Below are 16,332 nucleotides of genomic sequence, written 5' to 3'. Positions count from 1 at the left end.
AAGCACCTTTTCTTCAGAGATGGTCTGTTCCACACAGTCCAGGAGCAATTGACAAGTTTTCGACTTGCTCTCTGATCTCGTCTCAGCTGTACCCAGGATTGGCTCAAGAGAGGTGGTTATATGTTGATTGATTCCCTCTGGATCCATGATCCATTGCCCTATCTGGTCCTTGATCTTGCAAATGTTGTCTTTCACCCTCTCAGTTTTTAGCGTCGTTTAGAAGAAAAAAAGGAGTGGGCATCCCCAAGAGCTTGCCACCTCGCAGAAGATCTGATTCTCGCCCCTTCAGCCTTTTGCGTAAGCGAAGCCTCACATTGTGTGAGATCCCTCATGTCCTGTCCGTTCAACGAGTCTTTCTGTCGGAGCATGCTAAGCCTCTCTCTTGCTTCCGCATCAGCCTCTCTTTGCCTTCTAGCCCTTGTCTTGCCTAGCTGCCTTGCTTCCCTAACCACAGCCTCCACCCCCTTGTCAAAAGCCCTCCGGCTCACCCTCGACCCCATTCCTCCACGCTGCTTCGAGTGCCTTGCAATTAGCCTCATTTAGGAGTGAGGCGTGCACCTTGTAAACTTGCTTCCCCTTCTAGATCGGCATGCTGCCTACCACAAATGATAACAAATACAGCATATGGTCCGAGAACGGTCAACCAGTCCCTCCCACGGTGGGCAGATCCAAGAAGCCCCTCCACTAAACCAGAAGAGGTCCATTACTGCATGCTGAATGCTTGAAGCCCTCCTCCGATACCAAGTAGGGCGATTGTCCATCATCATCTCGCGGGCTTCGACCAACACATGTTGCTCTTCCATTGCAGACCAGGCCTTGCTGCGGGTCTCCGAGTGGTTGAAGTCCCCTGCAATCACCAATCTAGCTTATACTCCAAGCTTAGCATCCAATCCCACATCTCTTCGCACTCCCTAGGATTTGTCGGGGCATACATTGACACAACTGTCATGGGGGCTCCTTCCGTGTCCATGGTGACTCCAATCAGTAACCCAGCGCTGTGAGCGAAAGCCTTTGTTGCCTATAGCTCCTTGCTGCACAATATTACAGAACCCCCAGCTCCCCTTTTCTTACAGGCGTAGAACACATCAAATCCTTTGAATAGGGTTGCCAAAAAAGAAGCCTCGTCTTCTCCTAACTTGATCTCCTGAAGGCAAACAATGTTAACCTTTTACTGTCGAATTTTATCAGCAAGTATCCACCTCTTGGCCCTGAGTCCAAGGCCGTGCATGTTCCACGTCAAGAGCTGAATCTGCATTAGTGCTTGGAAGGTTCGCACTGGCCAATACTTTGTAAAAGTTCTGCCTAGAGGCCTTATGAGCTAGAATGGAATGCAACTCTTATGCCATTTGGGTTATGTACCGCATTTGAGTTTTTCTGACTTTGAAATTTGTGAGCATTGTCTCTATGGTAGTAGACTAAATAAGCCCTTAAAAGAAGGGGAAAAAAAGAGCTTGAAAGGCTTGATTTGGTGCATTCAGAAACATGTGCGGTCCCATGCCTACATAGTCATCAAGTGGGGCTGGGAATACTATGTGATATTCATTAATGATGCAACTAGGAAAGCGTGGGCTTATGCTATTTCTTGGAAGAGTGATGTGTTCTAGTTAGTTCGAAAATGGTTTGCTTTGGTTGAAAATCAGTCAAGTAGAATGCTTAAATACCTACGGACTGACAATGGTGGAGAGTATCTCTCTCATGACTTTTAGCATTTCTATGATACACCTAGAATCAAGAGGAAACTCATATCCCCTTGTACTCTAGAGAAAAATCCAATTGCATAAAAGATGAACCACACCATTTAGGAAAGGTTGCAATGTATGCTTTTCAATGCAAGTCTTTCTGGTGTTTTTTAGGTTGAGGCAGTAAAGACTATAGTGCATGTGATTAATAGATCACCTACTAAGAGTTTGGATGGTGGTATTCTTGAAGAGGCTTGGAGTGGCAAGAAGACGTGTTAATCTTGCTCGCATATATTTGGGTATGAGGCATATGCACATTTGCCAAAAGAGCTTCAAAAGAAGCTAGATCCTAAATCTAAGAAATGCATATTTCTGGGTTATGGTGAAAGTGGAGAGATGGGTTATGTCTTTGGGATCCGGAAGCAAAGAATATCATACGGAGCCATGACGTCATCTTCAATGAGAAGAAGATGCATAAGACACCCATAAGGGATGTAGAAATGAAGAGAATCACTTTCCAAAATGTGAATCCACCTACATATGTTGATCGATAGCAAGCCATCCATGCACCGAATGTGAAGGAAATGGTGCCACTAGGTACTCCCAAATGTACACAATCAAGGGCAGATGATGGATCATAATGAGCCCAATGAGGGTGATATGTAGGTGGGACAGCAAGCTAAAATGCCCTTGAGAAGATCAGCTAGAGTGTTTAGACCGCTGGAGAGTTTTTTTCCAAGGGTAGACTATGTGATGCTTACTGATTGTGCGGAGCCTTCTTGCTACAGAGAGGCTATGATGCATGAAGATTAACGCAAGTGGGAGTATACTATGCAATTAGAGATGAATTCATTGATGAAAAATAAGACTTGGCACTTGGTTTCTTTGCCACATGGAAAGAAAGCATTGCCATGTAAATGGGTCTACAAGATGAAGGTCACAGGTGATGATGTGCCTAAGTATAAGGCCCGTTTGGTTGCTAAAGGGTTCAAGCAAGAGAAGGGTGTGGAGTTTGATGAGATCTTCTCTCTGGTTGTGAAGATGACCACACTTAGAAGTGTACTTGGACTTGTGGCAGTAGAGGATATGGAGCTTATGTCGATGGATATAAAGACAATTTTCTTATATGGGGATCTGCATGAGGAAATTTACATGGTATAGCTGGAAGTCTTTGAGGAAAAAGGCAAAGAGAATTTGGTTTGCAAGCTGAAAAAGAGTCTTAAGAAAGTGCCTTGAGAATGGTATTAGAAGTTTTATGCTTTCATTCGGCCTAATGTGGACAACCAATGGCCACCTTTTGCTCCAAATTGCAATGCAATGCTCATCTCTTTTTGTATGCCCTTCTGCTATGCCACGTTCCCTTCAACTCTATGATCATCCCTAGTATCCTAAATTTTAGGGATAAAAAGGTTCTATTGCACACAAGAATCTATTAAATAACATAGAGTCTTGTTACATAAAACATTAACTTTTGCACCAACCAACCTTCTACCATTCTACCTTTAGGTGCCAATTTTCACTTATTTGGGCCCAAGGATTGGGTAATTAGACTCTTAATTCAAGAAATTATTTTAAAAGTTACTCACATATATGATTGAAAAAGAGCCGAGGCCACATAAACAATGCATTCCACTTTCCCATTCAACCATAAATGTTCTATTTCACACTTTCTATAAGAAGGGAGCCATGTTTACTGATTTGGGAATATAAAATGGGTAAGGTCAATACTGTCAACTCAAAAGTATGCAAGGCTCAATGACCTCATAAATTATGGTATTGAGCTTGTGGCAAAGCCAAAACGAGCATTAGATTCAAAATTTTCTCTACTTTAGCTGTAAATAGTGAGTTTTTAGATTTCTATAACAAGGAGCCATTTTTAATTGATTTTACCCTTCATAAAGGTAAATGGATACACACTTATGAAATCAGGACATAAGGACCTTATAAGTGACAAGATTGAGCTTGAGGCAAGTCAACATAATAATTTGATCGTAATCAACCCTCTAGTTCATAAATGGCTCTTTTTTTAGACTTTACATATAAGGGAGTCATTTTTCACTGATTTGATGTTTAAAGTGGGTGAAGGCCCTTTAATTGAAAATGAATGTGAGATCCCCTCATAATTGATGTTATTGGATGAGCATTGGATCCCACTTGGCACTCTAACTCAACCATAAATGGCATTTTTCACACTAAGGGAGACATTGTTTTCTAATTTGGGCATATGAAGGTGGTAAAGAGACTTGATTTAGGAAAACAAATAACAATTAATGTATCTCTTCTCAATATGCATGCTTTTCTCATGTACAACCTAGTAGGTGTAACCTACGCACCTCTAGGGGAAGTGTGTGCACTCATGGGAAAAATCATACATCAGTGTGATCTTACTATTTATGCTCGAGAGGGACGTGAAGATGCATAGGGTGAGCTTTCCATGCCAAAATTATTGATGTGCATGATCAATCATGAAAGAATGGAAGGAAATAATAGACATAGATGTCACAACTCCACCATATTTATGGTTAAAGATGGCCCATAATTGAAGAACCATGTATGCATGAGAATTGTATGAAATCGACTATGTAAGGAAGAGGATCATGAAAATGAAAGATCAAACAACTATCCTTTTGAGATTTTTTTTTGGCATAGTAGACAAGCGAAATTTTTTTTTTGATGGACGTGCAATTTTTCTTAGATACTTTCAAGTCCCTAGGCTCCAAAACTTCCTTTGCAAATTCAACAAAGGCTTGAGAAGAGGATTCCTATTATGAGGGCTTGAGATCAAAGTGGTTGGATAAGGTAGCCATTTGTATGCCTCTTATGATTATACTCACAGGGAACATGAAAGAAGATTTAGGGGTTCTAGAATTAGCCTAGACATAATCCTCATAGACCCACCACTGGCGGGTACGTGAGATCCATGAGCATATATATATAAATCAGAGTGACCTCATCGAGTTGGGGTGGACAAAACATGGGAGGGATCTGTGCGATCAAGGATTAGGCCACAAGAGTCTTGTGAGATTCATCAATTTGTAGCAAGGCTCAGGACGATATTGCTAGCAAGGGTCACTTTGATAGCATTCTTGGCTACCTAAGCAAGCTAGTCATGGTCGCTTGCAACTATTCATCATAGATATGTCAGTAAAATGATGTAGGACTAGGTGGGTGTAAGTAAAAAAGACCTCATCAGATGCATTAGGTGAGAGATCGTTGGGTTCCTTAGCCACAATGTGTTAGTACACCGAAGCCTTGGCTACATGAGTACCAAGGACTTTTGAGGGATCCTTTGTAGTGAAGTTGATGAGGTGGTCGATGGAAGCTCACACGACAAGCATGTCAAAGTGCTACATTGAACTCCTTTCAATGCTGAAGAAAGAATAGTCAAATATTGATAGGATCATCTTGGCTCTCATTCATAGGAAACTTTCAATGATTCATCCCATCAGATAGAAGCAACTCATAGTAACCAAATCTAGAGCCATTGAGATGTCTAGCCATAGTTTGGTAATGAATTGGTGACGTCTACCCCCAACAACACACTAGAGGAGCATAACCCAACAAGTGGCTCAGAAAAATTCCATATCAATGAGAATACTTAACAAGGAGAACCCATTTGAAGGGGTTCACTAAAGTATATCATGTGCATTCAACAAAAGGGGTTTTGTTTCTTGTGTAGTGACATAGATATACATAGTAATAGGTAGTTGAACCCATCCTATTGAGTGCACATGAATAGGGGTAAAAACCCCTTGGGGTCCCACTTGTGATGCCAAGATTAAAAAAAAGAGATAATTAGCAATATTGAAGAGTACTTCAAAGATATAGCTCAAGAAAAGAAACAATGGTTGCAAATAAAAAGATAATTTGGCTGCTACTCATCAAGATCATTAGATGATTTCAACATAGTCATTTTGCCTAGTTGCCTCCACTAGATTATTTAGGGCCAATGCTACCTAACCCCCTTCCCACGGAGAATCAAAGAGATGACTCCCTTGATCATTCACATTGAAGCGAACCCCAGAGAGTCTTCCTTGATAGGAGGAAGTATAGTTTCTTCTCTCTCTTATAGACTAAGGTGAACCTTAGAAGAGGGACGAAGCCAAGTCATTTGATTTTGATAAATAGTGAGGAGTTCAATGAGGACCCATCTGGCTACTTGGGTATCGTGCCATGCTTGGTTTCTGATCCTTTGAATCACCTATTGTGAGAGTTAATCTCTTTTGGTTTTTGGCTTTAGTGATTCTAGAGTTTGGGATATGGTCATGGGTTCCAAGTATATAAGTCATTATACTTTGTCCAAAGTCTAGGTTCACTTGGTCCAGATTCTAGATCCAAAAATTTCAAGGTCATGATAAGTGGCCTAAGTCCATGGTTATACTATGCCAGGCTCACTAATTCAGGTACATATGGGTATTCAGGAACATTGAAAATGAATATGATCTATTAAGTAAATGAGATGCATCTCTTATTCCAGGGAACGTAAGTTGTACTCCCAATTGATAAAATGCAGTCAACCTTGAAATTTCTTTAGGCGTAGGAGATGAGTGGGTCACAAGATGGGAATACAATTGGTCAGTAATTTCCATTAGAATGAGAATAGACTCTTGATAAGCTACACTTTAAACAAGGACCCTAAGAAAAGTGGCTATTTCCATTAGGACATGTTCTCTTGATATAGGATCTTATAATGCGAAATATCACTATCGATCCATTCCTATCTTTAACTTAAGAGTCTTGAGGTTGAAATTCGCGCACATTAGCCTCCACAAACGTCCACTGTCGAATTCACACGAAAAAATATCTCACAACGCAAGTGGCTCTTGTTTTGATATTGCTTCACAAAAAGACAGGTCTAAGAATGTCAATAGGTTCAGCCTTCAGCCATTGGTGGACGTTGAAAATATGGAGCCTTCTTGTGGAGATCCAAGTAGTCCTCATACAGACCTTACGAGACCTTTTCTTAAGAGCAGTAACTCCGCTGCACGCGAGCGTGGGCAAGTTGCAAAGCTAGCCGAAAGTTGTAATAAGTATACAAGGCTTCCATGTGAGTCGACTGCGGTGCACATCAACGTAAAGGGCATTGTATCCATCGGACTGATTTGCCAGTCAGGAAAGTTGAAATAGCAACAGCAGAGGCTCACACTCGAGTCCACGGTCTGTTGGGGTCATTTGAATTGGAGACCTATATGTGACTAGCTAGGCCACGTTTGCTTACAACCAGCTAGCTAATGTGGCGTGCCACAGATCCGCAGTTACTTCGTCAGCTTTCAATCGTTCTATGGTACAGATTTTCAAAGTGTACGATCTATGGTTCTATTTCCTATGTACATCTACTGTCATGATGTTTTTTGTGAACAGCTCGGCAAGCGAATAAAAGCGTATTTCATCGGTTGGAATCATTGACAAAAAGCCACGAGCAGACATAACTTCTCCCTTCCTCTATATGCTCCTCCCTCACACTAGGGAGTAGGAACTAAAATGATGGAGATAGTGCCTCTAGATGCTCCTCCCTTACGCGAGGGACTAAAATGATGGAGACATTTTTATCAATGGATGTTTCTATCTTATGCTTTTGGCTTCGCTATGGGGAGATGCTTGGTCTTTAGTTTGTATTTGATTTTGAACATAAGTTGAGTAGGGACATATAATGGGACATATTGGCTCAAGTTAAATCTAAACTCTTTAATGGAGCGTCAAAAGCAAGATGAACATGATTCCCAAGCCAACATTTTTGAACTTGGTTGTATCTCCACGGCTATGCCTACAATCACTTCTACAAATCTTGTGAGAATGAGCATGATCTTGTATTTCTTTCCATTTCGTGGCCCCGATAGATCGGTGTAGTGTTGAGAATGTGAAGATAGTGGGAGAGAAGGAAGGAGTCTCACTTGCGGCTTTCTCACATACACAATGGGGGAATACACACAAAGGTGGAGGCTGAAAACAGTTTTCCTCTTCTTAGTTGTGAAAGCCAAAAGAACTAAGAAATGAAAGAACCCTATATGTGGGTCTCAAACCAAACTCAGCTAACTAAGGTGGCATACTAACTGAGCCACGAACTAGAGTACATAAGGATAGCTGTCATCCAGCTATTACTCATGGGCGGTGTACCAACCGCATCTGCAGCTAACAAGTCGGTGACATAAATGCACAGCGGTCACCCTGGCATATCACGAGTGGAGCTCAATATCTCAACACTCCCCCTCGAGCTCAATCCCAATTCCTGCACACCAAGCAGGTCTCTGAACTTGCGCAGCTTCTCTGCGTCCAATGCCTTTGTGAATATGTTAGCTACCTGATCCTCTGTGCTGACATAAACTAGATCAATAAGACCTAGTAAAACCTTCTCCCACATAGTGATAATGCACCTCAATGTGCTTTGTTCTAGCATGATAGACTGGGTTATTTGCCAAGTGTATACTGCTCATGTTGTCATAATAAATGACAACTGGCCCATCTGTAGACTGATGCTGCATATCATAAAGTAGCTTATGCAACCAAGCTACCTCACATGCAGCCATTGCTGCACCCCTGTACTTAGCCTCTGTGCTCGACAAGGCAACTGTAGGCTATTTCTTACTGCTCCCAATGACTGCAGCACTCCCAAAAGAGAACACATATCCACTGGTAGATCGTCTATCAGAAATACTACCAGCCCAATCAACATTAGTGTATCCATGCAACTGTATCTGAATCCCAGTCTCATAAAATAGTCCATACTGCAATGTGGACTTCACATACCTGAGTATGCATCTAGCCTCATCCAAATGCGGTTTTCTTGGAGCTTGCATAAACTGACTTACCAATCCAACAGCATAGCTTAAATCTGGCCTGGTAATAGTCATATAATCAAACTTCCTACTATGCATCTGTACATACTAGGGTCTTCCAGAAGCTCACCTGCATTTGCGCTCAGCTTCACATTCTGCTCCAAAGAAACTGAAATAGGCTTACAGCCTGTCATCCCATATTTGGATAGCATGTCTAATCCATACTGCCTCTGCAAGAGCCGTATCCCACTTGGTGATCTAATCACCTCAATGCCCAAGAAATAATGCAACTCTCCCAAATCCTTCATCTCAAACTTTTGCTTCAATAGCATTTTCACATGAAGGATATCTTCATCACTATCACCTGTGATGATCAAATCATCAACATAAATGACAAGCAGCATAATACCTTTCTCTATTTTTCTCACATAAAGTGAGAAATCTGCCTTGGAAATCTGAAAGCCAATAGTGACAAGATACTGTCCTATCTTGTTAGACCATGCTCTAGGTGCTTGCTTCAAGCCATACAAGGCTTTCTTCAACTCACCTACAAACAAACTCAGGATGAGTAGCATGAACATAACCTGCTGGCTGCTCCATAAAGACCTCTTCTTGCAAATCACCATGCAAGAAGGCATTCTTTACATCCATCTGATGTAAAGACCATCCCTTTGATGCAGCCATAGCAATGAGTGCTCTTACGGTTGCCATCCTTGCAACCGGACTGAATGTTTCTTCATAATCAATGCCATATGTCTGTGCATACCCCTTGACAACTAATCTTGCCTTGTATCTGTTCACAGAACCATCTGCATTGTGCTTCACCTTATAAACCCACTTATAGCCAATTGCATTCTTGTCTTTAGGCAAAGGCACCAATTCCCATGTAGCATTTGCTTCCAAGGCATACATTTCTTCATCCATGGCTTTCTCCCATTTTTCTTTTCCCATGGCTTGCTCAAAAGAAGTGGGTTCTGGTTTCTGTATCACTTTGACCATATAGGCATAGTGAATGGCTGTAAATCCATCATATTTGAGCCTATCCATAGGATACCTAGCTTTGGTAGACCTGCACAAAATAGGCTCACTTCCAAGTGCTCTCAAAACATCTCTGGTCTTCCTTACTCCAGGTGTAACAACAGATCGAATACCCAACTCATCATCAATGCTCTGTTCTGAGCCACTGGATTCACCATCCACATAAGAGTGACCTGCATTCACATCAAACATGGACTGATCTACCTTCTCTGACACTATAGGTCCACTAATATTTTGTGATTGCTGTTGTGAATTCTATGCAGCATTACCATTTTGTGCATCTACATCATCAATCACATTTACTGGTTTATACCAGCTGCTCATCTCATCAGAAACAACATCTCTGCTCACTGTAAACTTACGAGTAGAAGGGTTATAGCATCTATACCCTTTTTGCTGTAGAGAATAACCAATAAAGATGCACTTCTCAGCCTTTGGATCCAACTTGGACCTCAACTCGTCTGGCACATGAACATAGGCAATGCAACAAAAAATTTTCAAATGAGAAATATCTGGTTTCCTACCAGTATACATCTCCTCTCGCGTCATGCCATGTATTGCTGCAGTGGGAGTCCTGTTCATTATGTAAACTGTTGTAGCAACTGCTTCAGCCGAATAATAATATAGTAGGTCTTTTTCATTTAGCATGGCCTGAGAGGGGCCCGAGATACCTCTCCAATATGCTTGTTTTTCCTTTCTGCAAGTCCATTTTGCTGTGGGGTATGACTGCATGAATATTGCTGCTTTATGCCATGCTCCTGCAGGAACCTTGCAAACTCATTTGAGAGGTACTCTCCCCCTCCATCTGACCTTAGGCATTTTATTTGCAGGCCTGTTTCTTTTTCAACCATAGCTTTAAAAGCTTTGAAATGCCCAAATACTTCACTTTTCTTTTTCATAAAATACACCCAAACTTTTCTACTGTAGTCATCAATAAAAGTGACAAAATAATGACAGCCTCCAATAGATGCAGCTTTAGTAGTCCACACGTCAGAGTGGATTAATTCCAATGGCTTCTTACTCTCTTGAACATGTCTAGGAAATGGTTTCCTTGCCTGTTTTCCAAATTGACAGCCTTCACATACCTTATGCATTTCTGCATCCTTGAATTTAGGCAATCCTGCAATAATATTTTGGGCCTGCATTGATTTAAGTCGTTGTACATTAACATGAGCAATGCGTTTATGGCAAATATCAATATTTGCAACTACACCGGTCCCATGTGGAAACATTGCTGCACTCAATTCAGGCATGTCCGCATCCAACGTAACATCCTGCCCTTCTTCTTTCCTTTTGCTATCAAGCGACCGTTATTTTTCATATCCTCAACAAAGCATCTATGAGGATTAAATCTGACCTGCAAGCCCTGCTCAACCATTTGACCAACAGAAACCAGGTTCTTGGTGATATTCGGGACATGAAATACATCAGACAGGTATTTCTTTTTCCCATCCTACATAGACAAAGGAATTTTACCAATCTGCACAATAGGATGTGTAGTATCATTACCAGTCTCCACAAATCCTAGTCTTTCCATTTTCCTTACATCCTGCATCCATTCTGCATGACCTGTCATGTGGTTTGATGCACCTGAGTCAACATACCACCCATCATTGCTTTCTTCTGCACTTGTCACAGAATTGGTCATGTGCTACACCATCAACAAATGCTCATTTCTGTCATCACCCTGTCTACTAGAAGATGCATAATTCCCTTGTTGCAATTTTCCATTCATGATGCCATTTTGCTTTTTATAGCAATCTTTAGCCATATGACCCATTTTACCACAGTAGTAGCATTCAACATTGCTGTTTGCATTTTGGCCTCTCTGCCATCCACCACGACCTCTTTGGCTCCCTTGCCTCTAGAGTTACCATGCCCTCCTCCATAGGACGGGTTTTCTTGAGTTTGTTGCATATTTTGATTTCTACCACGGCCTCCAGATCGGCCTGCTCTACCTCTGCCTCTACCTCTTCCAGCATTTGAGTAGAAGACAGTTTCTTTTGAAGTTCCTCTTGAAGAAGATGCACCACCATTTCTCTGTTCTTCAGAAATTAGAAGAGCAAACAACTCCTCAAAATCAGGAAATTTTTCACGGATGGCAATGAATGTCCAAAACGGTGCATAATCCTTTCCTAGACCATTCAAGGTCACAGAAACTAAATCATCATCTTCCATTGGCGACCCAATGGAAGCAAGTGCATCTGCAATTTTCTTCACCTTCATGTGGGAGTCATTGATGCTCATATTTTCTCTCTGCACACATTGTGCAACTCTTGCTTGAGCTGCATTTTCCTGGCTTGCGTATTTGTGCTGTACATTTTTGCCAAAGTATCCTATGCCTCCTTTGGCGTACTTGCATCCTAAATATGCACAATCATAGAATCTGAAATACTGATAGACAACCTGTACATAACTTTTTTGGCTCTCTCATGCCAGCCTTTAAATGCCTACATTTCCTATTGATTGGGAACATTAGGAAGAATTGGTTCTTCTTCATTTCCTATAATGAACTCCCAATAGCCTTTTCCCATAAGGAAATTCGTCATTCGAAACTTCCATGCTTGGAAGTTGTTCTTGTCAAGCTTTTCAGATGTGTGTTTGTCGTAGTAGCAAATCAATCTTCCTTAACTCTTAGTGATGCTACTACTATTATTGCTCTCATCTTGGAGGAAACACAAATTGCTTCAAGAAAGGAGGATGGAAAGGAAAAGATAAAGATGTAGCCTCTTCAAAGGATGAAGAAAGTAAACATGTGAGTGAGAACGCTCTCTTTGTGAAAAAGCCACATATTTGCTACTACTACAAGTAGCATTGACATGTAATTAAGGAGCGTCATAAGAATTAACAAGGAATTAGCAAGATGAGAATGAACAACTATGGAGAGAGGAGAGGAGAAGAGTGGAGATGAGGAGAGAGGGCACATCGAGAGACAACTAACTATCTACTAGATTTAGTTGAAAATGTAGAATATATACAAATCACTTTAGGGTTAGGGCTAGGGCTTCTAGCCCTTTCCTTTATAGCACTCTATTGGGTTGGTGCTATGCACATATCGAGCATACGATGTTGAGATGATTCCTCAGCATCTTCCCTCAAGATTGACATCATGAAGTAGGCCTTCCCTCAAGATGATGATTTTGGGGAATCGAAGAAGAATTGTGAATTACATTCCATCACACCCCTTTAATGGGAATGTCCTTCCTCTGTGTCAAACCAAAAGCTTGTCATTGGTGCTTCTCAAAAAGTGCTTTTCCAAGGTTGTGTGATCCCATCAACCAAAAGTTCATCATCTCCAGAGATGTAATCTTTATGAAGAATCAAAATGGAAAACATCGAATACACAGGAGATAGACACACATATTACTCAATCACCTACAAAAAAGGTTGATGAAGAAGAGAAAGAATTGCTAGAAACACCTTGTGAAGAGCAACAACAACTCAAATAGTCTACTAGGGAAAGCATACCACTAGCCAAATGGGCATATGCTCATAAAGGAAAAGAAATTCAGGTTGAGACTACCAATTATGGTCTTATGACTACCATCATGGCGACATAGGAGCCAGTGTACTTAGAAGATGCAATTGACATGCCAGAATGGCAAACTACTATGAATAAAGAAATGGAAACTTTTTACAAAAACAATACTTGGGAACTCTGTGACTTTCCACTAGGAAAAAAGGACATAGCAAACAAATGGGTTTACAAAGTGAGCTAAAATCTAGATGGAATCATTGAAGGATACAAAGCCAGACTAGTTTCAAAAGAATTTGCACATCAATATGGTCAAGATTATGACGAGTTGTGCTCCATATGTTTCTTGATATTACTAGTGACACTCAATAGATGGAATATGTACGAGCTAAATGTAAAGAATACTTTTGTCAATGGTTACCTAGATGAGGAAGTCTACATGCAATAACCAAAAGTTTTTGTTGAACCAGGGAAAGAGAATGAGGTTTGCCATTTTGAGAAAAGTGTCTATGGCTTAGAGCAAGCACCCAGAAGTTGGTACAGCAAATTGACAACTATTTTTCTAATCTAGAATACATGAAGTATGATGCATATCATATCTGATGCTTTTGGCTTTGCTATGGGGAGATGCTTGGTCTTTAATTTGTCATTGATTTTGAACATAAGTTGAGTAGGGACATATTATGGGACATATTGGCTCAAGTTAAATCTAAACTTTGTAATTGAGCTTTAAAAGCAAGATGAACATGATTCCAAAGCCAACGTTTTTGAAAAAACATGTATTATAAAAATCACAGGCTTAAAAACCATATCAACTACACCTTGAAAAATCACATTAACTCATGTTAAGCTAAGTGCACTTGGCAATTAGGTTAACAAAAGCAGCATGAATGCTTGAGTGCATTGCCTAGTAGTTTATTTGAACACATACAAAATGTCCTTGTATTTGTTACTAGAGTCAATGTACTCATGATTGTATTTTTGTTCCTTGAAAGAATGTTACCTCGCCAATATCGGGAAGATTTTTGTTTTTTGAAGTATGGAATCTATGGTGGTAATTGATGAGCTATGCATATAGGAAAATACAATCGGCGGTCCAGTAGGCCTTGATTTTTTCAATGTGCTTATGTCGATATTGTGAATGAGCAATCATTGTTTGTAATAATTTTGTCAATGCGCTTATATCAGTGCTCAAATGACCTTCACTTTTGAAATTTTCCATGTGTATTTGTGATTCTTTTAGGAAGATACTTCAATTTGAGAAAAATCAATAGTCTCTTTTGATAGTCTATCCTACCTTTAACAATAGTTGAGATTCACAGTCAGAGTGCTTTATTGCACTTGGGTATTTCCTCATTCTTTCTTGCATTTTGGCCTTTCATAATTCTTCTTACATGCCTTATTTGTGTCTCCACAGCTATGCCTACAATCACTTCTACAAATCTTGCAAGAATGAGCATGATCTTGTTTTTCTTTCCATTTCGTGGCCTCGATAGATCCGTGTAGTGTTGAGAATTAGTTGATCATAGTAACCAATACAATCATCGAGGCTATGAGTACCTAAATGAAGTGGTTGTCTGAGGTTCTAGTCATATGCTAGGCTTGTGATACATCTGAGGGCTATGTGGCAAGCAATTGCTACATGTGAGACACTTAGAGGTGGTATGTTTAGTGTTCAAAGGACAAGTGGACTTCTCTATTTACCTATTTAAGGTGTTGTCAATGCATATGTGAGACATGATTGTCACTTGTATCTTTTTTATAATCAATCAATACTTTGTATTGCTTTGTGACATCTTGCCATCATCTCTCATTCCACATTTTTCCTTAGCTCTCTTTCTAAATGTTTGGAATGGTCTCAAAGCTTTTTCTTGGGATTGATGGCTAGACTAGTCTTTGTGTGTGTGTGTGTGGGCTACATCTTTGAAAGGTTCTGGGAAAACAAAAAGGGCGATTCACTACTCAACCTCCACTTATCTTGATAAGACGACCAGATATGAATTTTCGAGTTGTCCCTCTTCGTCTCTGCAGTTGGGGCTTCCTCAGCGTCTCTATGAAGATTCTGTGTTGGAAGCTTAGGATTCAACTTTGTTGACATCTAGATTTCTTCCTCCCAAGCCCCTCCTTCATAGTATATGCTAGGCATAGCAACATGGAGTGTGCCTCTACTTCATGGGCAAAATAATGAACTTGTCTATGTTGAGAGCCTGGTCGACTGTAGTAGTTGGCAATGATAAAATTGAATATTTTGTCTTTCTAGGCAAGGGTTTTTACTATGCTCATTGCACTTCTATGGACACAGTGTATCAGTCAGTTAGTATGGCAGGTACATGCTACTGGTTATTTTGCTTATGCCTTGTGTTAACAGATTGGTTACCAACATGCCACCGTGGGTTAAGTGATGTGATTTGATGGACAATGGCAAGTCCATAGAGCTAGGATTGTGTGTTGGAGCTACATGGGCCCAAGAGGATGGTAAAACAATGAGAAGGGAGAGTGGTATAAAGAGATTAGGGTTGGCCCTCCCTTCAAAAGGTGACTTGTATAAAAGGCCAAATGGTTGACTTTGGTCTTCATTGTTGTTTGTCCTTCTCCCGTCTCTTCTCCCCCCTTCCCCTTCCCTCTTTCTCATGTGGAGACACATTGCAACAATCTGGAAGCCGCTTGAGTGACACTTGTGGATGACTTGTGCCTTGTATTGCTCTCACAAGGAGTAGCTTGGACTGGAGGCTCCATCGGCATCTCTTCAACATCCCCACGACACATGAGTCACTGCCGAGATGCACAACATTTTTGGCACTGCTGTCGGGGAATGAAGGTATGCTTTTGCATTTGCACTTACCTTCCTTCAATATCTACCCATTGCACAAGTCTTCAAGCTTAACTTGGAGCTTGTTAGTGGAGTTGTAGGAGAAGAGAGAGGGAGGAAGTGAGAGTGTGGACGGAAAAGTAGGAAAAGAATTTTTTTTGGTTGGAAAGTCATTTTGGAGCATTTGAAGCTTGTTTTTCATGCTTTTTAGTGTTTTGAGTTGGTAGGAAGATAGTTTGAAAGATTGCTAAGGAGTGTATGATGTCAAACCTAACAAAAAACAACAATTATGAAGAATCAAGCTGAATTTGGAAGTTGTTTTGTGTGTTAACACTCACCTCTCAAGGAATCTTGCATTTTGGCATTCAAATGTTGTTTTTCTTTCAAGTTTTTTTCATTGACTAGGTAGATTAGATAGTTTAGCATCCCCCCATCACAAAAAAACATGAACAAAAACTTCCAAATCTTCACAAATCATCAAAAACTAGTCGGCAAAACTGCATGTTCCTATCCCCACGAGTCGGTGTGATAGTGCTATCCCACTGACCAGTGCCATAA

The sequence above is a fragment of the Dipteris shenzhenensis genome, chromosome 2 (genome assembly GCF_047967505.1).
Source record: "Dipteris shenzhenensis isolate YYH24624 ecotype China chromosome 2, Dip_SZ_1.0, whole genome shotgun sequence".
Lineage (NCBI taxonomy): Eukaryota > Viridiplantae > Streptophyta > Polypodiopsida > Gleicheniales > Dipteridaceae > Dipteris > Dipteris shenzhenensis.
The sequence above is the reverse complement of the archived record's forward strand: the minus strand, read 5'-3'. Positions refer to the sequence as shown.